Here is a 13,263-nt window from a genome sequence, read left to right on the forward strand (position 1 = left end):
TACCTGGTATTGTGCACACATCCAAGTCACTGATCTCTTTTGTTGTGCCCACTACGATTTTCCGCAAAAACAGTCAAATTGAAAACACGCGACTGATACCTTTCAAAAACTTGGTATAAGCTTGTAGCATAACTTGTTAAAAAAATGACGATGAGCGTTACTCTTCATAACGTCAGTAAAGTCATTAGAATCATTGGGCTATGCTGCTGGGCGCCGGTGTAATCTCTGGACGGAATCTGAACGTCAAGGGCGCCGCATGACAATGGCGGTTGAAGCGTCCCTAAACCTCAATAATTACTTATCAGCCCTTAAGCTGTCAGATCAAATTGTCATCAGGCCAATTCAATCGTGACAGGGAGATTTGAAGTCAGCTTCCCGCAGCTTTACCTTGTAGGCAACACTGGACCACTGGTGCTAGTTCTTGACGGCTTTTTGGCGTATTAAATCCACCTTATCGCTGTAATAATAACAATATTTCAGGGTGCCCTGCTGATGAGTGAGGCTACAGTTCAAGCGACTTTTACTTAAACTGAAAACATTTTCGGCACGAGAAGCCAGACTCGAGGGTCGCGCTTCGGGAAGCCAATGCCTCTGCAGCCACTGATGATAGGTCTACGCGGTTTTCAGCAACCAAAAATACAGCTATCTCAAAATTGCTCTGCATAAATTGCTAGGCGCTTGACTGCTAGCTCTCAGCTCGGCGAGTTCTTCTGCAGTTGTGCATGGTAGCCACAATGCTGCCCACTTCTTCTCACTTGGTATTAAAAGCGCTAGATTCTCGAATTGCGAAAAAGCTGAAAAAAAAACAGTGACCGAAATCGCGTCCACGACTCGGCGACACGGCAGTTCAGCGCAAAGAGCCTGACAGAGAGAAGAAAAGAAAACGGACAACCGCACCTGCGAAAGTGCGGGTGGACTTGCGCGTTTGGTCCCGTGCTCTGGAGCATAAACTATCCACTCCGCTCCTGAGACAAATTACATGTTCTGCAATGGGGGCTCTGATCTCCTGGTGCGAAATGCCCGCTTGTTTCCCAGGTAAAACTAGCCGAGACACGTCCGCGTTCTTTTTTGGTGAAAGATAGCGGCCCAGGCTAACCCCCAGGGACACCATTCTCTTCGCTATCTCAGATCGCTTCGCCGGAAGGGTAATTCATGTCATGGATTGCCACGAAATCGGATTTCGTCCTGCGCGTGATGTTCGCCCCGGCGGTGCGTCTTCACTGCGTGATAACTCATATTCCGTTTTAACGCTGTCAAAGCTTCGTGCGGGTTCTGGAGGGAGCAGCGGTGCCTTGCGGGCAATTGGGGGCTGCTCTCCGGGCTGGCGGTGGTCGGTGATGAACCTCGGCCATATTTGGTCTTTAACCTGCTGACCAGTTTCTTCTATACTGGATTTTTAAACACAGCTTTGGAAGTCCTTGTATGAAGAGGGTGATGGAAAGAGAAGATTGACATGGTTTGATATATATTTATATTATGAGGTTGCGGACAGGTTGATATATATATATATATATATATATATATATATATACTAGAGTATTTCGGAAGTATCCTTTCTCTCATACCTTGTTAGTTCTACACCACAGTATATTTCGGGTATATGGCCTTCTTGCTCATTTGTTTTATACGAGGTTTGAACATAGGTCATCAAGACTGAATATGCTGCAGTGTGCAACAAATAAACAATATATATATATATATATATATATATATATATATCTGCATATACATTTATATATTTATGTATATACATATAAATACACAGATACACTTTCATCATGGCGCGTTGGTCGCTCTTGGTTTTCGTTCCCAAAAAAACTTTCTAAATACTAGCTAAAAATGATAAACATGGCAGAGTTTAGCACGGATATAGTGACATTTATCTCACAGTGTCCGCTGCACTGCTCACCACATTTTAATTTTAAAGTTACTGAGTTGAGGTCTGGCCACAAAACATACAACGCACACAGCCGTTATAAGCGATTTGAAACAAAATATGGCGACACACTACGCATGCTTATATTCGCATGAAAGACCATTCAAATAGCAATATCATAGGAGCGAGATGCCAGATCAGTAGTCTAACTACGCAGCAAATTCTTCAGCTGGTAATCCTAACATAATGAACCTGTGTAGGTTCATACAACGCGGCTTTTAGAATGTGATTAGCCGGAATAAATCTTGCGCTACGTCATACGGAATTTTTAACAGTTTGGTTTCCAGTTCTATCATGTGTTTACATGTAACCTAAATGGGTTTTCGATACAAGCCTCTTCCGAGCAGGGAGCTAGAATCGCTTTTGAACTAGGGTGGGAGTGAAAAATTCCATCGCAAAAGGACCATGAGAGAGAGAAAAAATCAATTTACAAAAGATGGAACTTAAGAGCTCGTGACTGATGCTTCAGCAAACAAAGACGCCTATTTCAAGTTGGCATGGACGTAATATCAGAAACCTGACACAACTGTTTCGTTTTTTAACATCTTAGGCCATTAAAGTGAAACAAAATACATTAACACGCGCTCGGGTGGGGGGGGGGGGGCAAATTGCTCCCCCCCCCTCCCGAGAGCTTTTCCCGAATGGTTTTTGAACGGCGCGGCGTAGCCGCGCCAAAGTTTGGATAGCTGTAGACAGTTGCATAGCGGAGCGTTTGATATGCAAATTTTAGATGCACCATGTAAGGTCGCCGAACTATGACAGGTCAAAGTCAGTCCATGGTTTCAGCGAAGACAACTTCTAGGGAATCGTTCAATCTGATACAACAAGGGAGTATTTGACGAAGGCATACATCTCTGAGATACTTTGTTAGGCACCATAAATATTGAATGAGCAAATTACGTTGACCTAAGGTCAGGTATGAGGGTCAGACCAAGGTCAAAACCAACCTGATTTATTACCCTTAGCGCTTGCTGTATGGGATAGTTTCTGGTGCTCATTTCGAATTTATCTACAGCAGGAACCGCATTATGCATCTTCCGTTGATTTCTTGGAGGTTAGAACAGGCCATTGACCTAAGATGACCCGGGTCTAACGTTTTGTGTTAGGAACATATTGTCTAGCGTGAACTTTGTCGCTTATTCAAATGCAAAACGCAGAGCAGTCATGTATCATTTTGGTCACCATGACCTTCAAAGGGTCAAACAAGGTCAATGACCTCAAGTGGGCTTGTGACCTTTTACTTAGAGACAGTTAACTAGGTTCTGGGGGCGCTTTGGAGACCAACCTGGAATCTGACCTTGTTTGACCTTATTTAACCTGAAGGTCATGACACAGGAAGCTGAAACCTTAACCTAAGTGAGTTTACGTATAGGTCAAGACACCCTGCAAATTTGGTGTTCCTAGCTTTCTTAGTTCCCGAAAGCTCAGAGGGGGGTCAAATTGACACCCCCGCCCCCACCCGAGCGAAGGGTAGCTAGCCGGCCAACCGGGTGTGTGTTAAAGCATAGTAATTTCATGACAGTTTTACGAGCATGACAAGTTATTAACACCAATAATTTGATGCTGCACTTTTCAATTCCCTTCCACAGCACTTTTAACACAAAACAAAGCAAAGGAATTCAATAACAAAATAACAAGAAAATGCAACAAGCATAAAACACTCACACCAAAAATTCCCTGGATTCCTACACATCAGCCCATCACTAAGTCAAACACAATGTACAAACTTCTGGCTTCTGTTAAGATGGGGTCAGAGAAAACAAACATTTTGTCACTGTTTCTTACAAAATACCAATGCTTATTTCCATGAAAGTAGCCTATGCCTAACCTAAAGAGGCGTTACATCATCTCATCCTGTATAACCTGTTTGTACCACAGCAGCAGTTGTGAGTTAATGATTCTTGCACAATTCCTATTGCCACCTGCCATGCATTTGACCAACTTAACCTAACTTAGAGTAGCCCATATGATGAACATCATCTCAACTCACCTATCTGTTGACAGCAGCACTTGTGATAAAAACATAATATTTAAACCTAGTTTTTGGCTGGTTTCAACTTGCATTTGTATTCAGTTCATTTGTGTATGCTTGTTGACATCAAAGTTGACAACATACAAATCAAAACACTTTAAATCACTCTGAACAACTTATTTTGACTGTCATGGCTAACTTATGTCAAGGGCAATAATGGGCGTGCTCCACAAAACAATCTCTCTTCTCCAAGAACAACATAACTTTTAGATGATCATGCCAGTATTGCTGCTTGCCTTTTTAGCTGCAGCAAAAGAATCCATTTGGGCTTGTTTATTCATATTTAATGACAAAGTTTGAGATGCTGGCTCCACATTATAAATTGGGTGGTCTGACTATTACATACAAATATTTAACTCATAATTGCTATCCAGCTTAGAGCATCACTGCGTTAAAACTATAGTGCATATGTACAAAACAGTCATTTGCCTGTCAGCAAACCATGACAGCTATAGAAAGCACATGGTTAAAACAGCCACGAGGAACCATTTTAAGAAATGCGGGACAAATAACCAAGAATATGGAACAAAATAAGCCTATTGCATTGCTTGTGGCATAATAATTTGTCTTATGGCAAAACGCGATGCATTAAAACAGACAATTGCTAACCCTGGTTACCGATGCTGTGTTGAAAGCAGGCGACGTAAGCAATGACTTGGTCCACAGGAGACTTACTGGCTTCTTCCTGCTCCCCAAAAACGAAAATTCAGTACCTTTTGCATGATCTGCTGGCAGACAGTCATCCGACTCACCCCCAAATATAAATATCAATCATGCCCACCAACCTTTGAGTTCAAAATGCGAAACAAGTAAGAGGTGTACATGACAAACATCTCCAGAGGGCAGAATTTCACCATCAACCACTTCCGTATTAACTGCGTCAGGTCTATCCCAAGGCTCTTTATGGCAGCTTTAGAATAGCCTTGCCAGGTAGCCTGGCGGGTCAGACACTCGATAGGCTTGGATTTATCATTATTGAGCACAGCCATGAACCAAGAAAACGGTTAACCAAAGGTTTAACAGGGTAAAAATGGCGGTAAAAATGAGCTCCGTGCTTCAAATTGTATGCTTCATTCCCTGTGAATTGTTCACGCTTGGGTGCATATCAAACATGTTTGGGCGGCTGGCGATTTAATCCAATTTATGTATTAAATACGTACAAGTTTGCAGTTGGAGCATCTTGCGGAGAAATTGGTCAAAATTTTAAGCAGCAGATGGCGCCTCTAAAATCAACCGAAAAGGAGGGAGGAATAAAGTGGTATCACACTGGTATGATACCAAGAAAAACAGAAGTAGCTAAATAAATATAAAGACTGGTACTTTTCTCGCGAAATTTTGCAGTCAGCTGATTTGACTTAAAAACTGTCGATGTAAGTGTTCAAATGGTGATGTTCATATTGAAAGTTTGATTTAGAAGACATTTCTTGAGCTTTTCACTCATGCATTTCGGGAGTGATGCAATTCAGTGGTCAAGTTTCCCCGGGGAAAAAGAAGTACGTGGAGTAAAATTATCTACCAGGCCTTTCTGGTGTTTGCACCAGGCTCTGCTTTCGTGTTGTGGTGGTGAGGCCAAAAAAATACGGGATGCGTGAAAACCTTGCATTTGGCGCACAGCTGCAGACTGTGATGCATTTTGTAAACAAGCCAAACTTAATGCGTGCAAGCGGCTGGGGTCGCTGGAGTTCTTGGGCTTGGAGGTACCTGGAGCCCCTGCTCTGTGCATACATAAACGTGATTCAGATGTAGGTGAGGCAGGACATAGCCATTGTTGTCCAGGTTCTGCGGAGGCTCGTTTATGCGTGGTGGTTTCAAGTGAGCTCGATTTTGGATGACATATGAAAACCTCAGAAAGAGAAGTGGGAGTTTGGCATGTGCGATTAGACAATGTCAGGCAGGAGCGAAAAATTCACATGAAATACGGGGAAAAGGAGTGAAAAATTCCTCCTCATAGGGTGGTGCTTTACACCCAAAGTCGGCAATTCTAGGACACTGCTTCCGAGCCGCAGCTAGAGCTCGTAAAGCCAGGGGACTAAAAGCACAACACTTTTATGAGATGGCCTATAACGACGAAGGAATGCAAATGGAAGGGTTTGTTTTCTAAAAGAGATCCCGAGAGGAGGGAAAACCGTCACAATGTTGTGGAACAAAATGTACAGTTTGCCGAAACAACGCATGCATGTATTCACCCTGGTGCACATGTCGCGGTCTGTTCGCTTTTTATGAAGGTAGAGCTAGGGCAAAAAACAGCAAACTCTTATGCCATGCATGCTACGGTGACAGCGGAGTCGGGCGTTTTACCTGCACGTCACGTATATTAGGAGGGAGGGGGGGGCACTCTCACTTAGCGGCATGGAACTAGTTTAATTTATTCGGTTGTATGATGTAAAATTGGCGGTGCGTTGAAACCGACGTCGTGCTATTTGACACAAGACTTCAACGGCCTACGGTAGCAACGATTCTGTTATCTGCAATGCTCATATACTGCTGGTTTTCTAAGCCGCCAGCATCATGGACGTACTTGGCTTCCATGCTCTCACTCATGTATCCGATGATCTGCCAGCGGCGGGAGCGAGGTGTCGTCAACTGGCCTTGTGTGACGTCACGCGGTGCCTGTCTGCGGCGGGAGGCGGACCAGAGGTGACCGGCGGCGGGTGGAGCGTCGCTGCGCCGGCGCCGTCACCTCACGAGAGAGGCCCAGTCGGCCAGAGCAGCCGAGGCCGGGCGGTCGACCGATCCGTCCCACTCCCGCCCCCAGTCCAGCCCAGCAGGTTTGCAGTCGCCCGACTGACCGTCCGCACTGCCTCAGTCGGCGCGAGCTGGCCAGTGGGAGTGTTTCCTCTGAGCCTGAGCCGCGGCCAGCTGGTCAGGTGAGGCTGAGCCTGAGCCGTGGCCAGTTGGTCAGGCGACCTGAGCCTGAGCCTTGGTCAGTTGGTCACGTGAGCCTGAGCCTGAGCTTGAGCCGTGGCCGGTTGGTCAGGCGACCTGAGCCTGAGCCTTGGTCAGTTGGTCACGTGAGCCTGAGCCTGAGCCTGAGCCGTGGCCAGTTGGTCGGATGAGCCTGAGCCTGAGCTGTGGCCAGCTGGTCAGGTGAGCCTGAGCCTGAGCCTGAGCCGTGGCCAGTTGATCGCTCTTTGTCCCTCTGTCTCTCTCCCTGTCTGAGCTGGTCGTGATCGGGGGTTTGGTTTGGTTTCTGTCTGTCTGTCTCTTGGTTTGGTTTGCCCAAGTTGTGACCTGTTTATGCGTCTTCAACTACAACAGGTGGCCTGCCTTGTGCTGTCGTCTTACCTAGTCTGGGAAAGGAGGTTCTGTGCCAACCTTGAGCATGGGCCATGAATACGGGTCAGTTTGTCGTTTGTTTGCCCCGGTTCATCGATGATGGGCAGTTCGCGGTGATTTAGGCTTCAGGACGCGCCGCTGACCCTGGCCATATGGCGCCCACGTGTTTCGTTCATACATATTTAGCCATCAAACGAAAACTTATCGCTTTTGGGAACGTTGTTGCGACGGAGACGAAATGCACCAGAAAAGTTGCATGCATGAGCTTGTTGTTACACAACTGCTTGGTACACCTAGGATATACTTTGAATTCCTTGTTGTTTTTTGGTGGGTGGAGGAGGCATTCTGAGCTGGCAAATCTTACGATTACAATGATTGATGTTTCACGTACCAGGAGGCATTGGTTAAGCGACATTTTCAAAGAAGCTCCGGTACCATGGACTAATCTTAAAGCAACTTACCCAATAATGCAGACATAGCCAGCCATTTCACCATGTTAGCTGATAAATGTGGTCAAACAAGTACCTCGTGGTGCACTGAATCTAGATTTTGTGCGCAAAATCTCTCCCAACTTACATATCACTGTATGTAATGCGCAGTGGCAGAACGTATTTTGACACCTTGACATGAACGTAGTGCCCCGGAACGTTCCTCTGAACCGAATACGAAACTGCATCCCAGATCTGTCTGTATCCCTTTGCGACCGGACAAAGCTGAATGACGCATTTCCCAGCTCCAGAGGCTGCTGTTGTTGTCAATAGGATTTAAGACGTTTGCAGCTGATGAGGCGTCGCTTGCCTCTCATCCTGACAGGTTCCACTGCGCATCGAATCCCGTGCCTCCGGGTTCCCATAGGCAGCCCGCTCCAGCGGTTCAAGGTTGTCGTTTGACACTTCTCCGGTCGCCTCAGATCACGCACCGGCAAACTCGACACCACAAAATATGACTGCGCAGAACAAAAACCCGGGCGCTTTCGCCCCAGCCTGTTATTTTGCGCGAGTCCGAGATGCTGCGATACTTGCTCACAAGGCGGGACCACGTTTTGACGGCGGCGGGGCTTGTTTTCGCCAGCTGACGGGGTACAGCAGACGATCTGACAGTGGCGGGGCTTGTTTTCGCCAGCTGACGGGGTACAGCAGACGATCTGACGGCGGTGAGGCTTGCTTTCGCCAGCTGACGGGGTACAGCAGACGATCTGACAGTGGCGGGGCTTGTTTTCGCCAGCTGACGGAGTACAGCAGCCGTTCTGATGGTGGCGGGCTTGCTTTCTCCAGCTGACGGAGTACAATGGCCACTCGGCCAGCCGTCGAGTATAACAACAGGCACGGCTGTTATTGTACGGCACGGCTGTACGGGCCGGTGGTGAGCACCGGCTTCACACTTGGCTCCCCTTGCACCCAGCAACGCTTCGTCGGAAACTAACTGCATCATTTCGCCTTGTTTGTGAGGTAGGGACCGGGTGAGCTGAGAAGAGAGAGCGCCAGCGGCACATGCCAGTCAATTTTGAGTGAATATGAGCGACAACATTCCATGTTACCCACATCCATATCCAGGCAGGCTGCCATCGGCAAATCTATTGGTTTAGCTATTTTGAATTTGTTGAGAAAAGTTCAGGAACTTTCCGATTCACGGACGGTTGCTAGAAGGTGCAAAGCGAAATGCAGTGACAACAGAACCAAGCAGGGAAATGGTCTGCCTTTTAGATGATGTTCGATTTTGCGTCATGTGCATGGCGCCTAAGTAGACCTTCCAGACCTTAATCATATGTATCACTGTCCAGCGCCATAACCCCATTCATGAGAACGGCCTATCGTGTTGCATCTTAGAAGGGGTTCTTGTCACATCACAGATGTTACAGAGATTGGGGAACCAGAAAGGGGTCCTTTGTCTTTCCCAAAACGAACGAAAAATTGTTGCTCTAAACAGCAATCTTTTGAACCCAACAAAGCTGGAGAAAATGAAATATTGTCACTTAACGCTTTGTCATCCGTCGTGGCGCTTTGGACTCAAGGACTTTGAACGGGTGATCACTAGAGACCACTCTCTTTTCGTATAAAGCCCATGGTAAGGTCAAAACTTTGCAGACCTGTTCTAGCATGACGACAAAACTCATGGCAACAAGAAAGGTACCAAAACCATCAAGAGAGCATTGTGTTGCATTGTACTGCAATTTATCATGCCATTCCTCGTTATTGGGTTATTCTTAGATCTCTGTCAGCAGCCATATCGACACAACGCAAGGCAACAGCGCGCGGTCATAACGCGTTTATCATAAACATGACACAAAAAACAACAGTTTTGCGTACAAGCGGTTAAAACGTCGGGTACTTTGATTAATATCATGGAGACAAGTCCTTAAAGTAGAGAAAGACAAGATTGCAATGTCATCGCTGATGACACCTTCTTTGTTGTACATGAGCGCAGCTCAGTAGGCATACGCTCGCTTTCCGTGGCTGTTCTTGGGGTGTGAAAGAGACAAATGACTAGGGTACCGCGTACTGCGCTCGGCGTTTTTTTCGTTATAGGAGAGCTCAGAACGTGAAGAAGTCTCTGTCTCGTCGTCGGTCAATATTTTTGTAAAAGGCATATACCAAAGAAGTCACTACATGTCTTGGCATTAACGCGCGCCCTGGTGGCCGGCTGGATACCCTTCGCTCGGGTGGAGGTCAGTTTGATCCCCCCTGAGATCTCGGGAACTAAGAAAGTTGGAAGCACCAGATTTACATGGTGTGTTGACCTGTACGTGATCTCACTTAGGTCAAAGCGTCAGGTTCCTAAGTCATAGCCTTCGGGTCAAATAGTTTCAAACAAGGTCAAACTTCAGGTTGGTCTTTAAAGTGTCCCCAGAACCTAGATAACCGTTTCTAAACGAAAGGTCACATGCTCATTTGAGGTCAGTAACCTTGTTTGACCATTTAAAAGTAATGGTGACCGAAGTCATACAAGACTGCTCTGAGCTTGGCATTCGAATAAGCGACAAAGATTACGCTAGGCAGTATGTTTCAAAAACAAAATGTTGACCTCGATCATTTTAGGTTAATGGCCTATTCTGACCTCGAAAAAGTCAATGAAAGATGTATAATGCGGTTCCTACTGTCAATGAATTTGAAATGAGTACCAGAAACTATCCCATACAGCACGCCCTAGAGTAATAAAATAGGTTGTTTTTGACCTTGTTTTGACATTCATACGTGACCTGTACCTGTACCATACCTGACCTGACCTTTGACATCCATGCCTGATTCATACCTGTAGCATCAGACCTTAAGTCAACTTAATATGCTCATTCAATATTTGCGTTTCCTACGAAAGCATGTCAGAGACGTATGGCTTCGTCTAACTCTCCGTTGTAGCATCAGATTGAACGATTCCCCAGAAATTGACTTTGCTGAAGCCATAGCCTAGCTTTGACCTGTCATAGGTCAGCGACCTTACAAGTTACATCCAAACTTTAATACCAGACGATTTGTTATTCAATTGCTTACAGGTATGCAACATTTGGCGCGGATACGCCGCACCGTTCGGAAACCATTTGGGAAAAACCTTCGGTGGGGTCAACTGCCTTTTGCCAATTGCCAATTGCCGGTGACCCCCACCCGAGCGCGTGTTAAGCCAGTCAAACAGTCATAGAACATCCGGCACACTGTCCAATTTTTGTTGTCCGTAGATCATCCTAGCTCTCATATTAAACACGTTCTGCAACATGACAGCTGTCGTTCTGCAATATGACAACTGTCGTTCTGCAATATGACAACTGTCGTTCTGCAATATGACAACTGTCGTTCTGCAATATGACAACTGTCGTTCTGCAATATGACAACTGTCGTTCTGCAATATGACAACTGTCGTTCTGCAATATGACAACTGTCGTTCTGCAATATGACAACTGTCGTTCTGCAATATGACAACTGTCGTTCTGCAATATGACAACTGTCGTGCTGCAATATGACAACTGTCGTGCCGTCGGTGCTCCCCGGGTCCGGGCGCCGTAACGGACATGGGAGAACACAAACGCGTCCGTGATGCGTGACAAAACATTAGCAGGTAACACATATTCGGCTGTTAGGGGAGCGACGAGAATGCAAAACCGACTGGTGGCATGACTCACATGCGGCTCCCAGGACATCGCAGGCTCCATTATTACGCCCGTATCCCCTCGCGCGGCATTGCTTTGCGCAACTCTTTGTGTCTATAACATATAACTGCTTTTTACCAGACCAAAGGTATTGAACGGCTTCTCTTGAGCCGGGAAATAGTGTAGCACGCCTTTGCCAAATCTTGTGCGCAATATTTCCGCAGTTTGAAAAGATGAATCACATTAACTACCTTAAGCGAACCCTCGGCCGCGACCAGGGGCGCAGCCAGAGTCTTGTTAAAGGGGGAGGGGCGCAGAATTGACATAGTGCCTCCTGATGGTACAAAGCTCACGAAAACGTTTTGCCGTCATTTTTCCTTTCGATGAGCTTGAAATTTTTCAATAAATTTGATTTTTTTCCTTTCCTTTAAACTGAACTTTAAGTAATAAACTACCGGAAGATGCATTTCTCTTTATGTTTTAAAGTCAATATTTGAGGGCGGATTTGGGCGTTCAACTAATGTGCGCAATAACCTACCGGCGCTGCTTTTACAATGATCCAGTAGACGCCTCCTAAGCCTATAGCAATCTGAGGCTTCTTCAGAAATATCGAAGTTTTACAGATATTGCAAGGGCCCCGCAAACGAAGACCGAACTGGGGTCAGCAATTTGAATTTACGTTGTCAACCCATGGTCTTCTGGAAATTGTGATCACTCATTCAGAATCGATTAGTGAACAGAACTGCTTGAACAACGACCACAACATAGTTCAAGCATGCGGACTTGGAAGTCTCCAGAGCAAACGATCCGACGCCCGGCGTTGCAGTCTCCAAAGGCTGCGTGGCGTTGGCTCTGTGGCCAACATAAGGCGGTGAGCCGGCAGCGGCCGACAACGATGGCGTATTCAAAAAACAGCTACAAACGCTTTAAGACTTTCTACCGTGCGTGTAAAAAGCGGTACGGACGCATATTTCACTTGTGGGATTTTTTAGACTGATTTTTGAAACGGATCAGCATTTATAGCACAACCTGGAGCTGGAATGTGGTGGGAAGCTGAAGAAATAATGGAGGTATTTTTGTTTTTTGTGTGAGATCGCAACCACCACCTGATGATATCTGCGGCGGTCAACGCTTTTCGGTTTGAAAGAAATTGCAAGTCTGGTTGTCGGTGCTCTTGCTGCTATGATTGCGAGCCCGCAGGCTCAATACTTGTTTATGTAATTTATTTCACTAGCCGAGTCTGCAAAGATGGATAAAGACGGATGAATATCAAAGATGGATGTACATAAGTGAAACAAGGTTTGGCCTTTTTCCCGTTTTCACGTTTTGCTTCATTTAGATCCACTCTGCTGGACACTAGCGAGATCCCTTACCCCTTTCCGGGACAGCGGGTCCGTGGGTAGAATACGGGGGCAGAGTTTCTTTCCCAGTCAGGAGATAGAGGGCCATTCCATCCAACGCGCCAATTGCCATTCTGGCGACACAGGTGTCCACGGGTCGATCCGGAGGCCCTAAGAGGGATGTCTCATACATTGGCCCCTTTGCTGACGCAGGAGGCCGTCTAATCCTGGCAGCTCTCCCAGGATCGACGCAAGGGCCGACACTAACGAAAAAAAGATCCCTTAATATCGCCGGAGGGAGTTCAGTAACTGGCGCAGCGACTTCTGTTCGGCTTAACGGACCCTTGGCTGAAATGGGAAGGAGAACCCCCTCTCCGGTTGCGTGCTGGATACCCTGAGTCACACAAACCCGACTGACGTGACTTGCATCGCCTTATTGTGGACTTTCACGTCAGTTCTCGTATCTCCTTTCATTGTCAGAAGGCCCTGGCCAAAACAGGAGGCCCTCTAGCATTCGAGGGCCCGTCCCAGGCACTGTTCAGCAAATGCTCCCTGGCAGACTCGGGACCACCTGCCGAAACAAGACCCCCTGTTAGCCATTGTG

General features: G+C 46.5%; 1 protein-coding gene across 1 annotated transcript in view; it reads left to right on the forward strand.

The window, feature by feature from the left end:
• The first annotated feature begins 6,810 nt into the window (after positions 1-6,810).
• The window catches only part of LOC119112557 (solute carrier family 22 member 5), a 34,717-nt gene continuing 28,264 nt past the window's right edge, over positions 6,811-13,263 (forward strand). Inside the window, exon 1 of the mRNA XM_037236772.1 lies at positions 6,811-6,835. The gene's annotated coding sequence lies outside the window, so the exon portion shown is untranslated. The remainder of the gene's footprint in view (positions 6,836-13,263) is intronic.

The sequence above is a fragment of the Pollicipes pollicipes genome, unplaced genomic scaffold, assembly GCF_011947565.3.
Source record: "Pollicipes pollicipes isolate AB1234 unplaced genomic scaffold, Ppol_2.1 Scaffold_7261;HRSCAF=8764_pilon_pilon_pilon, whole genome shotgun sequence".
Classification (NCBI taxonomy): domain Eukaryota; kingdom Metazoa; phylum Arthropoda; class Thecostraca; order Pollicipedomorpha; family Pollicipedidae; genus Pollicipes; species Pollicipes pollicipes.